The 13854-nt window shown below is 46.9% G+C and overlaps 1 protein-coding gene across 1 annotated transcript in view; it reads left to right on the top strand.

Moving 5' to 3' along the window:
• LOC139278019 (serine/threonine-protein kinase 33-like) overlaps positions 1–13854 on the top strand; it is a 179198-nt gene that overhangs the window by 56571 nt on the left and 108773 nt on the right. The gene's annotated exons all lie outside the window — the stretch shown is intronic.

The raw sequence follows: 13854 nt of genomic DNA, 5'->3' as shown, positions 1-13854 counted from the left end.
AAAGGATTGGGAGAAGAAGGCTGCGTTTTACACAGTGAAGTTTTATGTGAGTTTATAGTTCGTTTTAAAGGATAATTATCAAAAATGGGGGCTATACTATGTCAGCCATTTCTATGCAGCGTTGAGCTGGAAGAAGGCTTATTGATGATCATTTTGAGTGTGATCGAAGAGGTCACAGACGTATGAAGAGGAGGCCTTATACCCCACGAGTTTACCGGCAACAGCACCCATGCTTGCAGCTCTCTGAGGCACAGTGCATTAGAAGGCTGCGCTTCCAAAAAGAGGTGGCCACAGAGATATGCCAGCTCATATAGCTAGACCTACAGCCTACCAGCAGCAACAGGACTGCACTGCCCGTCGAGGTGAAGGTGACTGCGGCACTTGCCTTCTATGCCTCCGGCTCCTTTCAGGCATCAGCAGGGGACATATGCTCCATCTCGCTGCACGCTACACATTGCTGCATTCGCCAAGTGACTACTGCACTGTATGCATGCAGGATGGACTTCATAAACTTCCCAATGACCAAAGAGACCCAAAGTGAGAGGGCTGCAGGTTTTGGATGATTTGTTGGCTTCCCTATGGTTCAGGGTGCCCTGGACTGTACACATATCGCCCTGCGAGCACCTTTACACAATCCAGAGGTTTGCCGAAACTGAAAGGGATTCCACTCCATGAACGTACAGTTCATCTGCGACCATACTCAGCGCATCAAGGCAGTCAATGTCCAATATCCAGGGAGCATCCATGATGCTTTCATCTTGCGTGAGAGAAGTGCCTGTTCCAGTATCAACCACAAGACCAGAGCTGGCTGCTGGGGGACAAAGGTTACGGCCTCACCACCTAGCTCATGACCCCCCCTCCGGAGCCCTCAGACAGAAGCCGAGCATCACTATAATGAGAGCCATGCAGCCACACCCAACATCGTCGAACAGACGATTGGAGTGCTCAAGCAGCGTTTCCGACGCCTGGACCACTCTGGAGGCTGCCTGAAATTCTCCCCTCAGCAGGTCTCTGAGTTCATTGTGGTGTGCTGCATGCTACACAACTTAGTCACCATGAGGGGACAGGATTTGCCGCTGGGGACTACAGGACCACCTCAGGAGAGAGGGAAGGAGGAGATGGATGAGGATGAGGATGAGGAGGAGCCTGGTGAGGAACCCATGCCAGCAGCACCACCACCCCCACCACCACTACATGGGCGGCCTCGTGGAGCTTTCACCATGGCAAAAGCCTTATGTCAGCAGCTCATAATTGAACGCTTTGCTTGAAGAGTGAACGGCACTCTATCCCACCATGTTGACTATTCCCCCTCTTATGCTGCAAATGAGACACTACGCAGGAATGGTTAAGGTAAACAAAATTGATACGTCCTTACTATACAGTATAAATGCACACGAGGCCCATACTTGAGAGAAGGTCACTCTGTGACTAATTACCTTTATTACCAAGACCTCAAGTGATGAAGGTGGGTGGAGCTTCCCCTTTTATACCTGAAAGTCCAGGTTAGGAGTGTCTCCCACAAGTTCACCCCCTTGTGGTCAATGTTCTCAAGGTGTACAACTTAGGTCAGCTTATACATGGGTTACACTGATAGTTAAATACATGACATCACTCCCCCCCCCCCAAAGTCTTGTTGGGATCACAGGTTAAGTCTCTCTGGTGGTTTACGCTCCTTTGTAGAGTGCCTGAGTTGGGGCTCCGATTGTTGGTCGCTGGCCTGAGTGTCTGCTGTTTGCGGTGCCTCAGGCCTGTCCGGACTGCCCACAGTGGCTGGGCTCTCCTCCACCTGGTTCTGGTGTTCGGTCACCTGTGGTGGAGTAAACTCTACACCGTGTTCTTCCTCTGCTTCTTCTATGGGGTTGCTGAACCTCCTTTTAGTTTGATCCACGTGTTTGCGGCAGATTTGTCCATTGGTAAGTTTAACTACCAAAACCCTATTCCCCTCTTTGACAATCACAGTGCCTGCAAGCCATTTGGGTCCTGCAGCGAAATTAAGGACAAAAACAGGGTCATTGACATCAATACATCGAGCCCTCGCATTCCTGTCATGGTAGTCACATTGTGACTGACGCCTGCTCTCAATAATTTCTTTCATAGTGGGGTGTATAAGGGATAACCTGGTTTTGAGCATCCTTTTCATTAGCAGCTCTGTGGGTGGAACCCCTGTGAGCGAGTGTGGTCGGGATCTATTGGCTAACAGGAGGCGTGATAAGCAGCTTTGTAGGGAACCCCCTTGGATTCTGAGCATCCCCTGTTTGATTATCTGCACTGCTCGTTCCACCTGGTCGTTTGAGGCCGGCTTGAACGGTGCCGTTCTGACATGGTTGATTCCATTGCCTGCCATGAAGTCCTGGAATTCAGTGCTTGTGAAGCACGGGCCATTGTCACTGACCAAGACATCCGGTAGACCATGGGCGGCGAACATTGCCCGCAGACTTTCTACCGTGGCAGAGGATGTGCTTGAATTTAAAATGGCACTCTCAATCCATTTGGAGTAAGCGTCTACTACAACCAAAAACATTTTTCCCATGAAAGGACCTGCGTAGTCCACATGGATGCGTGACCATGGCTTGGCAGGCCAGGAGCAGGAGCTAAGAGGGGGCTTCCCTGGGTGCGTTGCCCAGCTGAGCACACGTGTTGCACCTGTGAACACAAAGTTCCAGATCTGCATCTATCCATGGCCACCAAACGTGTGACCTGGCAATTGCCTTCATCATGACAATGCCCGGGTGCTCATTGTGAAGTTCTCTGATAAACACCTCTCTGTCCATGGGGCATGACGACTCGGTTTCCCCACAGTAGGCAATCGGCCTGAATCGAGAGTTCATCCTTGCGCCTAAGAAACGGTTTAACTTTCTCAGGGCATGCCCCGTACGTGGCTGCCCAGTCCCCATTCAGGACACATTTCTTAACTAAAGACAGTAGCAGGTCTTTATTTGTCCAGACTTTAATCAGAGGTGAGCTTACGCTTTCGAAAGCTTCAACAGCCATGACCATCTCAGCATCATGCTCAGTTGCCCTCTCAGTGGTGGCTAGTGGGAGCTTGCTGAGTGCATCGGCGCAGTTTTCAGTGCCTGGTCTGTGCCGAATTGTATAGTCATAGGCGGCTAACGTGAGTGCCCACCTCTATATGCGGGCCGATGCATTCGCATTTATGGCCTTGTTGTTGGCCAAAAGGGATGTTAGGGGTTTGTGATCTGTTTCCAGCTCAAATATCCTGCCAAACAGGTACTGGTGCATTTTCTTTACTGCATATACACATGCAAGCGCTTCCTTTTCCACCATCCCGTAGCCCCTTTCTGCCTGGGACAGACTTCTGGAGGCATAAGCTACCAGCTGTAACTGACCATTGGCATTCACATGCTGCAACACACACCCGACCCCATACGACGACGCATCGCACGTTAAAACAAATTTCATACACAGGTCATATAACGTTTACAGTTTGTTGGAGCATAACAAATTGCGTGCTCTATCAAAAGCCCTTTCCTGGTTGTCCCCCCAGACCCAATCGCGACCTTTGCATAGGAGCATGTGTAGCAGTTCAATTTGGGAAGAAAGTTACCAAAATTGTTCAGGAGCCCCAGGAACGAACGCAGCTCTGTCGTGTTACGGGGTCTGGGTGTTCTCTGGATCGCTTCCGTTTTGGACACAGTAGGTCTGATTCCGTCTGCTGCTACCCTCCTCCCCAGGAATTCTACCTCTGGAGCTAGGAAGATGTACTTCGCCTTTTTCAGTCGCAGCCCTACCCAGTCCAGTCTGCGTAGCAGCTACTCCAGGTTGTGGAGGTGTTCTTCAGTATCATGACCCGTGATGAGGATGTCGTCTTGAAAAACCACCATCCCTGGAACCGACTTGAGGAGGCTTTCCATATTTCGCTGAAAGATCGCGGCGGCCGAACGAATCCCGAACGGACATCTTTTATACTCAAACTACCCCTTGTGTGTCGTGATGGTGGTCAGCTTCTTCGACTCACTCGCCAGCTCCTGGGTCATGTAAGCTGAGGTCAGGTCTAATTTTGAAAAAAGTTTGCCACCTGATAGCGTCGCAAAGAGGTCCTCCGCTCTCGGTAGCGGGTACTGGTCTTGGAGTGACACCCGATTGATGGTAGCCTTGTAATTGCCACATACCTGACCGACCCATCCGCCTTGAGCACAGGCACAATCGGGCTCGCCCAGTCACTGAATTCGACTGGCGTGATGATGCCTTCCCTCAGCAGGCGGCCCAATTCGCATTCTATCTTTTCCCGCATCACGTACGACACCGCTCTGGCCTTGTGGTGTACTGGCCTGGCGTCCGGATTTATGTGAATCACTACCTTTGCCCCCATGAATGTGCCAATGCCGGGTTGAAATAATGAGTCAAATTTGTCCAGGACCTGTGAGCATGATACTCGTTCCACAAAAGAAATTGCATTGACATCGCCCCATTTCCAGTTCATGACAGTAAGCCAACTCCTCCCTAGTAGTGCGGGACCATCCCCTGGGACAATCCAAAGTGGCAATCTGTTCTCCAAATCTTTGTGGGTCACGATACCATGGCGCTGCCTCGCACCGGAATGATCTCCTTTGTATATGTCCGTAGCTGTGCGTCAATTGGCAATAATTTTGGCCTCCTGGCCTTGGACACCCACAACCTTTCGAATTGTTTGATACTCATCAGGGACTGGCTGGCCCCCGTGTCCAGCTCCATTAATACTGGGATGCCATTGAGGAGCACTTTCATCATTATCGCTGGCATATGAACTGTATATGTACTCCACATGAACTCGCTGAACTTCAGCTTCAGTATTCATTTGGCCTCGTAGGGCTTACATCGGGCCCATCCTCCTCGTACATCAACCTGGCTGCAGGCTTCCTGCACATACGTGCCAAGTGACCGCTGACATTGCAGTTTCTGCAGGTATATTGCTGATATCTGCAAGCTCTGGCTGGCTGTTTGCCTCCACACCTCCAGCATGAGCTGGAGGCCCCGTTGTTGGAAACAAAAGGTCCATTATCAGTCGATCCTCACTGACTGTCTCTGTAACTGTCCATAAGCGTACCATTAACAGATGTTGATGGCCCCATTACTGGCCGCATTGTCCATTGCGATGGCATGAATCGCCATTCAACTAGCCATTGTCTCTGTTGAATTCCCCCTTTGGGTTCGACTACATGCTGGGGCATGTCCGATTGCCCTTGTCTACCTAGAGAACTGTGTGCCACGTTAACAATGTTGACTCCCTGGTCATTTGCCGCATTTGAGCCAAGACTTTTGTCATACATCATTCTGGTCTCTTCCGCCCCTGAGATAAATGTCTGGGCTATCAGAGCCACTGCTTCCAAGGTCAAGTCTTTGGTCTCAATCAGTTTCCTGAAAACCCCAGCATGCCCGATACCCTCAATAAAAAGGTCTCGCAGCATCTCTGCTCTTCATGCATCTGGGAACTTACATAGGCTGGCCAGTCGCCGGAGATCTGCCACGAAGTCTGGAACGCTTTGCCCTTCTCGCCGCTGGTGCGTGTAAAACTGGTGTCTCGCCATGTGCATGCTGCTTGCTGGTTTAAAGTGTTCCCCGATCAACTTACTGAGCTCTTCGAACGTCTTGTCCGCCGGCTTCTCTGGCACTAGAAGGTCCTTCATCAGGGAGTACGTTCTGGATCCACAAACCGTTTGTCGGCCGAATCCTGCCCCCACCATTCCTTAGTGACAAAACTTTGCTGTAGTCTCTCAATAAAGTCGTCCCAATCATCACCAACACAGTACCTCTCGTCTGTGCTGCTAGCGGCCATACTCGCATGGTTTAAATCCCAGTTTCTCATCGCCAATGATACGTCCTTACTATACTGTATAAATGCACATGAGGCCCATACTTAAGAGAAGGTCACTCTGTGACCAGTTACCTTTATTACCAAGACCTCAAGTGATGAAGGTGGATGGAGCTTCCCCTTTTATACCTGAAAGTCCAGGTTAGGAGTGTCTCCCACAAGGTCACCCTCTTGTGGTCAATGTTCTCAAGGTGTACAAGGTCAGCTTTTTCATGGGTTACACTGATAGTTGAATACATGACAAAAATAATTAAGTGTATACTTGTTAAACATAATTTTGAAACTTAAATAAAATTTGAATTTGAACAGCATTTATAAACTTTTTAAACTTTTATAAAATAACAACAAAACAACAACCCCTGCATCGAATGTCTTTTACCTCCAGCCCCACCACCCCACCCCACCAACTCCTCGCCATAACCCTCCTCCTTTGTGTCATGGCACTATCCAAGAGTTTGTGCAGCAAGGCGGCCAGAGTGCTGCTGTATTGGGGGGAGAGACAATGGAGACGCCATGTGTGGATCCACTGGAGAAGCTCAGGATATGGAAGTCCCAGCTTCTGATTGGCAAGCGTCGTGATCGGCCTCAACACTCACAGGTGATGTGGGTCTGGGGATTGCAGTGTCAAAGATGGAGGCCATCAATTGCGCGTGGGCATTGACAGCTCGCAGGTTTCGCGGCTCGCATGAACAATCTGTAACCCAACCTCCGTGATGTTCGTAGATAGTGTCGCGATGCTTGTGGGAATCCTACCCAATACTTCTAGAAGCTGTCGGGTGATCTGGATGCTCTCTCAGGACAGTCCCACCATGTCCAATTGTGCGTCCGCCTGTCTGTCAGCAGACACGCTTTGCCGATTCACCCTCCGGGAAGTCGGCATACGGGATTTGACCCTGGGAGTGCATTGCTGCACACCTCTAGTACTCGGGGCCTCGGATGGATGAAAGCCCAAGAATGTTTCATCCTCGGATAAGGTGCTGTCCAGAGGAAAAAGAAGCATCGAGTGCATCTGCCCCTCCATCCCCACCCCACCACACCACCCCCGGTGTATGCTGCTCTGTCCACTCCTCTCCTTCAAGTTCCTTGGCCTTGCCCTCACCCTTGTCCTTCTCCTCCCCCCCCCACATGACGGCCTGAGGTGGAGGCTTCCATTGAAGAATTTGCCTCATGCGACTGCTCATCTGGAAATAGAAAACAACAGATGAGTTTTTAGCAGCGGGGGAGGGGGCAGGGTGACATGAGTAAGGTCACATAGCACTTGAGGAACTGCCGCTACTCCATTATATGTAGTCCACAGACACTGCATCACATTGCCCCAACCCTAGTCCACAAACACTGCATCACATTGCCCCAACCCTAGTCCACAGACACTGCATCACATTGCCCCAACCCTAGTCCATAGACACTGCATTGCTCCAACCCAGCCCAGAGAGTATGCAGGACTTAACCTCACTATCGATTGGGGGGTCTGCACCCCCATGGGCAGTTGCCCTCCCTGAGGCACTGATCAGACCAGCCACTCTTTCCTCAATGTCTTTCAGAGGCATTGTTCTCTGTGGACCGCCGCCTATCCGCTGCTGCTCCCGATGGTTGTGGGACAATTTTCCCTGCAAAGATGACAATGGGAATGGTTGTGAGAGGGCCCATCTGCCCTTGTGGCACACACAGATAGCCACCAAAGCACTTATACCATACCGTGTGCATTTAATACAATCCTTTGTTTAATGGCCCTGGAAGTTGCACGTGATTCATGAGGAAAACATCGAAGTGCAGAAACATCTTTTAAGATCTCAGAAAGCAATCTTAATAATGTGTAAAAATCATTCATGGCAAATAAGGTGTGATACTAAGCCTACCTATACCATAAGCATGAGAACAAATAGTGTGTCAGATTTATAATTTAAGTTACGAAGGAGTGCATCAATAAAAATAGTACTTACTCTAAGCTAAGCTGCCTTTCAGATTGCACTCCCTCTCCTTGTTTAGTATTATCAGCAAACCTAACCAATTTGCATTGGCTTTCCAAATCCTATGGCTAGACATTCGGTGCATTTGCACCTCCTGTTAGCGCCCCCACGGGGTGCTAATGGGACGCAAATGACTTACCACCCGAGCACGGTGCTGGCAATGACTCCCGCCATATTGGGCGGGAGTTACACGTCAGTGCTATGGCTTTGCGCCACAATCTCCTACCCGGAGATCATGACGGCACCCCCAGCCTCGAAATTCACTCTTGCCCCCTGCAGCAGCGCCGGCCGAAAACACCAACAGCTGCAGGAGGCGCGGATCGGGGATTTTCGCTACGTGGGCAAAAATTAAAGGCGAGGTGGCCGATGGAAATTAGAAAAAAAACGTAGCTTGGTTTTCCTGCTGTTGATTCGGTTTCTTCGTGGGGTCCTGCCCACGATCGATCAGCCCGTCACTTTGCTTGAGCGCCGGGCTGATTGTGCAGCACTTCTGCTCCACAGTTGTCCACGTAGCTCCCTTTCTCATTTGTGGAGTCAGCAGCGTGAACGCTTCCCTTTAAGTGTGGAAAGGACCCCTCAGACGCGACAGTGCTGCACGGCCCAGTGTGCAGCGCTGCTGAGGTGTCCGTCCCGTTAGCACCCCAGGAAAGAAGAGGAGCGCTTGATTTAGCGCTTCAATTCCTTTCAGGGGTGTAATGCGAATTATTGGAGAGGGGCAAAACTTCAGTGCCTCCCAACTGTTAACGCCCCCAAAACGGGTGTTACTGAATTTCACACCCCAAGTCTTTGATGTAAATTTGAAATAGTAATGGTCCCAACACCAATCCCCGGGGTACCACACTTAGCATTTCACTTACTCCCCATCAGAATGTAACTCCTTTAACAAGATTTCTACCTATCAGCCAATTTCATATTCATACCCAAGATTTACTGAGAATCCCCACTGCTTTGGGCTTATAATAGCCATTCATGTGGAACATTATCAAATGCCTTCTGGAAGTCTAGGTACAGTATATCATTGGGCTTACCACAGTCCACTTGGGATGTCACTTCCTCAAAAGAGTCAAGGAAGTTGGTCAGGCAGTATTGTTCCATTCTGAATCTATGTTGAGTGTTGGTATTTAAATCATTATTGTAATCACCTTTAAGCATAGCCCTGATAATCAATTCCATTGTTTTTACACAGCACTGAAGTGAGATTAATGGGTCTGTAGTTACCCATGTTGGATTTCTTACCATTTTAAAGGATGTTGGTCTATTTTTCCAATTTACTCGTACCTCCCCAGTGTCCACTGACTCCCACATCATTTCTCAATACCTCAAAAATCTCTTCTTAATTTGTTTTGGTGGTGCTGTTAGAGGGATAAATGTTGGCCAAGATAACTCCCTGCCCCTCGTGGAATAGTTTCATGGGATGTTTTAAATCCTGCAGGACCTCGGTTTACCACCTGATCTGAAAGACAGCAATACTGACCGTACAGCATCCCTTGGTATTGCACTGAAGAGTCAGTCTGGATTATGTGTTCCAGACCTGGAATGTCAGTGACATAGAAGACAAGGGAAGTGGTTAGGGGAACCCATAACCTTCTCATTCAGAGGCAGGAGTGTCACCAATTGAACAATGCTGACATTTAATGGGGATATTTTATTAAACATGTAATGTAGTTTTGCAGTACCTAATTATGGTGTCAAGTAATCAGTGGTAGTTTGTTTGAAGTAAGTGGATAAGTAACACTTGCCTTTCTCCAAACTGATCCAATCCTGACTCTCCTGATTAACTGCACACCATGCCTTAATCCTTTCTGTTTATATATAGTTAGCTATGTCCTTGATTTGGACCTGTGTTATGTTTGATTGTATCATCGATAGATTGCTTTTTGGCTTTTCAGTCTCTTTCAATATCGAAATATATTTTAGATAAATGTATTAAATAATTGTATGTTGTATATATATTTTGCACATTTGATGATAAATAGCCAATAAAATCTGCAATTTATTAAAACTAATTATTTTATTTGAATTCCCCCAGATCATGTTATGTGGAATATGCAACAGGTCCTAATTTAACGCAAAAGCAAAATACTGCAGATACTGGAATCTGAAATAACAATAGAAAATGCTGGAAATCTCAGCGGTCAGGCGACATCTGTGGAGAGAGGAACAGGGTTAATGTTTCAGGACACTTGAAAGGTCATCGACCTGTAACATTAACTCTGTTTCTCTCCACAGATGCTGCCTGACCTGCTGAGATGTCCAGCCTTTTCTGTTTTTTATTTTAGGTCCTAATTTAAGTTTGTTTTGCTGAATCTGTGACGACTATCTACACTGATCAAAATGGCCACATCTGCTGCTATGGTAACTGTAATTGCCTTTTGACTATACAGGTTGAACCTCCCTTAGCCGGCACCCTCGGGACCTGGCCTGTGCCGAATAAGGGATTTTACCGAATAAAGGAAGGTCACCCTGAGGGGGTCGGCAGCCCGAGGTCGGTGCCCTGGCGGGCCGCGAAGTGTCAGCAGGCCCCAAAGTCGGGGTGGAGGTCGGCTGCGTTCTGCGCATGTGTCCCTGGCCACCAGAACCATGCCGGACGAGGGGAGGTGCCAGATAAAGGAGTCATGGATAAGGGTAGTTCAACCTGTATTTGTTAAAATGAAAAGCTGTGAAGGATTTCTTACAAAATTCTGTGAAACAGCATATGTAGATTAACAAAGGGGATAGATACAGTAACCATACTTTTCTGAGTTTAGAATGTTTCCATTAATAGGCTTGTCTTAGCTCCTATACAGAGCTACATATTAATTAGGTATCCAACATGCAAGGAAACCCATCACTACATTTAAGAGTATTCACTACAAAGAGTGCATTCTTCTCCTCATAACAACACCCTGCACTTATCTAAGTCCAGGTATCTTAGGTGTAGATTGATAGAGGCAAGGCTTAGAGACACCCAAGTGTGCGTATGATTACTGTTGGAGATTCACCAGCTAAAACCGCACAGATTGCCAGTACAAGGGGACTACCTCCAACCTGTGTATACCCATAATAGTGCTGGTTGTTAGAGACCCAGCTGTTTTAGTAAGCCACAGCTTTATCTATTTCATTGTCACGCCTGAACCCCAATAGCACAATCATCGGCTCACTGCATACTTATTTGTACAGTAGGGGATGACGTGTGCCCTTGACCCTGCACATAGATTGCCCTACCCTTGTGTAGGCCTACCTCTGGCAGTTTCATAACTCCCAAACTTCATAACAGGTTATTTACAGCGTAACATGTCTGTCACTATTCAAAGTGTATTGAGCGTTGTATATCTCAGTTCATCTATTAGCATAAGACAGAAATAACAACAGATTGTACCTAATATTTGAATAGTACTGTACATATGGCTGAACTGAGGTCTGTCTTGTGGTTCCCTCCACTTAAATAAGTGTTACGTACATCAAAGTTAAAATGTCTTTGGCACAGCAGGCTATAATGGTCATTAGATGTGGTGCCGAGCAATGGAATAATGGCTTCAAATGATTGGATGCTTATTAAAAGACACAATTATGTTTGCTTCTAAGCCCCAGATGAATAAGTAATTATTATTTAAAAAAAATAATAAACAAACTCATGAAGCAAGAAAGCGTATCAGTGATGTCTTTCATAGCACCCACCTTTAAACTGAACGATTGCCGCAGTCCTTGCACAGTGACCACAATCTAATATTGAATATATATCATATTTGTGTTTCCTTTTGCAAAGTCTGAAAGCAAAATAATGCACTGATCAGCAATAATCCATATATAGTACAGAAAAGTTTTGAGTTATTCAGTGACAGTTTAAATTAAACATTATGGCAGGCTGACTACAAGTCTAGACAGAAATAAAACATATGTCATGTATTGTTAAGTATTGGGGAATCATTTATAATGAAGAGGATCATATATTAAAAAGTTAATGATTCAGTGGTATAGTTTGCAGAAGTAATTGACCAGTTTCGTGGCTGCTCACCTATGGAAACATGACCCTAACCCACAACACAAACTTCCTGAACACCACTCTGTGGGGGTCACGTTGACTTTGTGTGGCAGTGTAAAATGGCTGATAGCGAATTGGCAGCCCATTTTACATCTCTCCCGATTATTATTTCTATTGACATCAAAGTCAAAATGACCTTCCTAAGCATTTGTCACTGATGCACAGCCAATACTCACAAGTGCCTCCCACTCCATAGCTAAAGCCAACTGCAGCCCAGCAAATGTGCAGGTCAGCTAACTCAGCACTGACTGGGACTCAAACCTTGGGACCTTCTGGCTTATGTGGCTTAGTTGCTACATCAGATGGTGCCTTCACTCACTATACCATGTAACTTGGAAACTCAGATGTCCTATTGCCTCCAGTCAATTACCTTGTTTGAGAAAGAATGAATATTTCAGCTAGGGTAAATAAGGGATCAGAATAAGGGGCCGCTCAGTTAAAACGGAAATGAGGAGGAGTTTCTCCCCTCAGAGGGTCATGAATCTTTGGAATTCTCTGCCCTAGAGAGCTGTGGAGGCTGGGTCATTGAATATAGTTAAGGTGGGGATAGACAGATATTTGAACGATAAGGGTGTCTAGGGTTATGAGGTGTGGGCAGAGAAATGGAGTTGAGACCAAGATCAGATCAGCCATGATCTTAATGAATGGCGGAGCAGGCTTGAGGGACCAAATGGCCTACTCCTGCTCATATTTCTTATGTTCTTATGTTCTAAATATATCGGAGTATTTATTCCACAGTAATTTAAGTAGTGTAAATGCTAAAAACACAGCCATTTATCAAAGGAAGGTTTCCTGTAACTATAAATGGGTATAAGAGGCAGTCTGGAATCTCTGACAGCCCTTTAGTTTTGGATGAAGTTTCTGACTGGCCTGAACAAGATCCACACTATTGAAGATAAAGGGAGGAAAATTGGACGTGACAGGGACAGCAAATAGGCGGGATTACATTTGTCGCACGTTATATAACACACCCCATATACAGTTCTGTTGAAGTCAGTGGAGCTGACTATTAGATGGGGCATATACAGGTGAGCAACAACAACAACTTGTATTTATATAGCGCCTTTAACAGGAGTATTATGGGATAAAAAATTTGACACTGAACCACATAAGTAGAAATTAGCGCAGGTGAGCAAAAGCTTGGTCAAAGAGGTAGGTTTTAAGGAGTGTCTTAAAGGAGGAAAGAGAGATAGAGAGGCAGAGAGATTTAGGGCCCAATTTTCCCCATTTTTTGGCGTATTGCGCCTGTTTTTTTGGCCCCGACTACTCCAAAACAATAACTAGCAAGTTTCCCTGTTCTATTTTTTGAAATTGGCGTTGCGCAGCCTGTCCTGTAGCCTCGGGGGGTGGAATCTAATGTCTGCGCCGAAAAACCGATGCCCACCCTTCTGCGCATGCGCAAAAAAAAAGGATGTTTTTGACGTGACTGCTATGGGCGCCCAGTACAGCTCCCGGTCTGCATTCGGCCATTTTAAAAGAGCCAGCTGTGTGTGAGAACTTTAATTCTCATTGGATAAATCAGAGCTGCAATACAATATGCAACACGGCTCAAGGACCAAGAATGTCTTGCAGGATGAAGTGGAGGCACTGGTTACTGTAATTGAGGCCAGTTGGCATGAGCTGGACACCAGCAGAGGTCACATAAAAGTTTCACCAAAATAAATGGAATCTTGGCCTTTATTGCAAAGGGGATGGAGTATAAAAACAGGGAAGTCTTGCTACAGTTGTACAGGGTATTGGTGAGGACACACCTGGAATACTGCGTGCAGTTTTGGTTTCCATATTAACGAAAGGATATGCTTGCTTTGGAGGCTGTTCAGAGAAGGTTCACAAGGTTGATTCCAGAGATGAGGGGGTTGACTTATGAGGAAAGGTTGAGTAGGTTAGGCCTCTACTCATTGCAATTCAGAAGAATGAGAGGTGATCTTATCGAAACATATAAGATTATGAGGGGGCTTGACAAGGTGGATGCAGAGAGGATGTTTCCACTGATAGGGGAGACTAGAACTAGGGGGCATAATCTTAGAATAAGGGGCCGCCCATTTTAAACTGAGATG

Source organism: Pristiophorus japonicus, chromosome 13 (assembly GCF_044704955.1).
Source record: "Pristiophorus japonicus isolate sPriJap1 chromosome 13, sPriJap1.hap1, whole genome shotgun sequence".
Lineage (NCBI taxonomy): Eukaryota > Metazoa > Chordata > Chondrichthyes > Pristiophoridae > Pristiophorus > Pristiophorus japonicus.
Note: the sequence above shows the minus strand (reverse complement) of the source record. Positions and strands in the feature narration are given on the sequence as shown.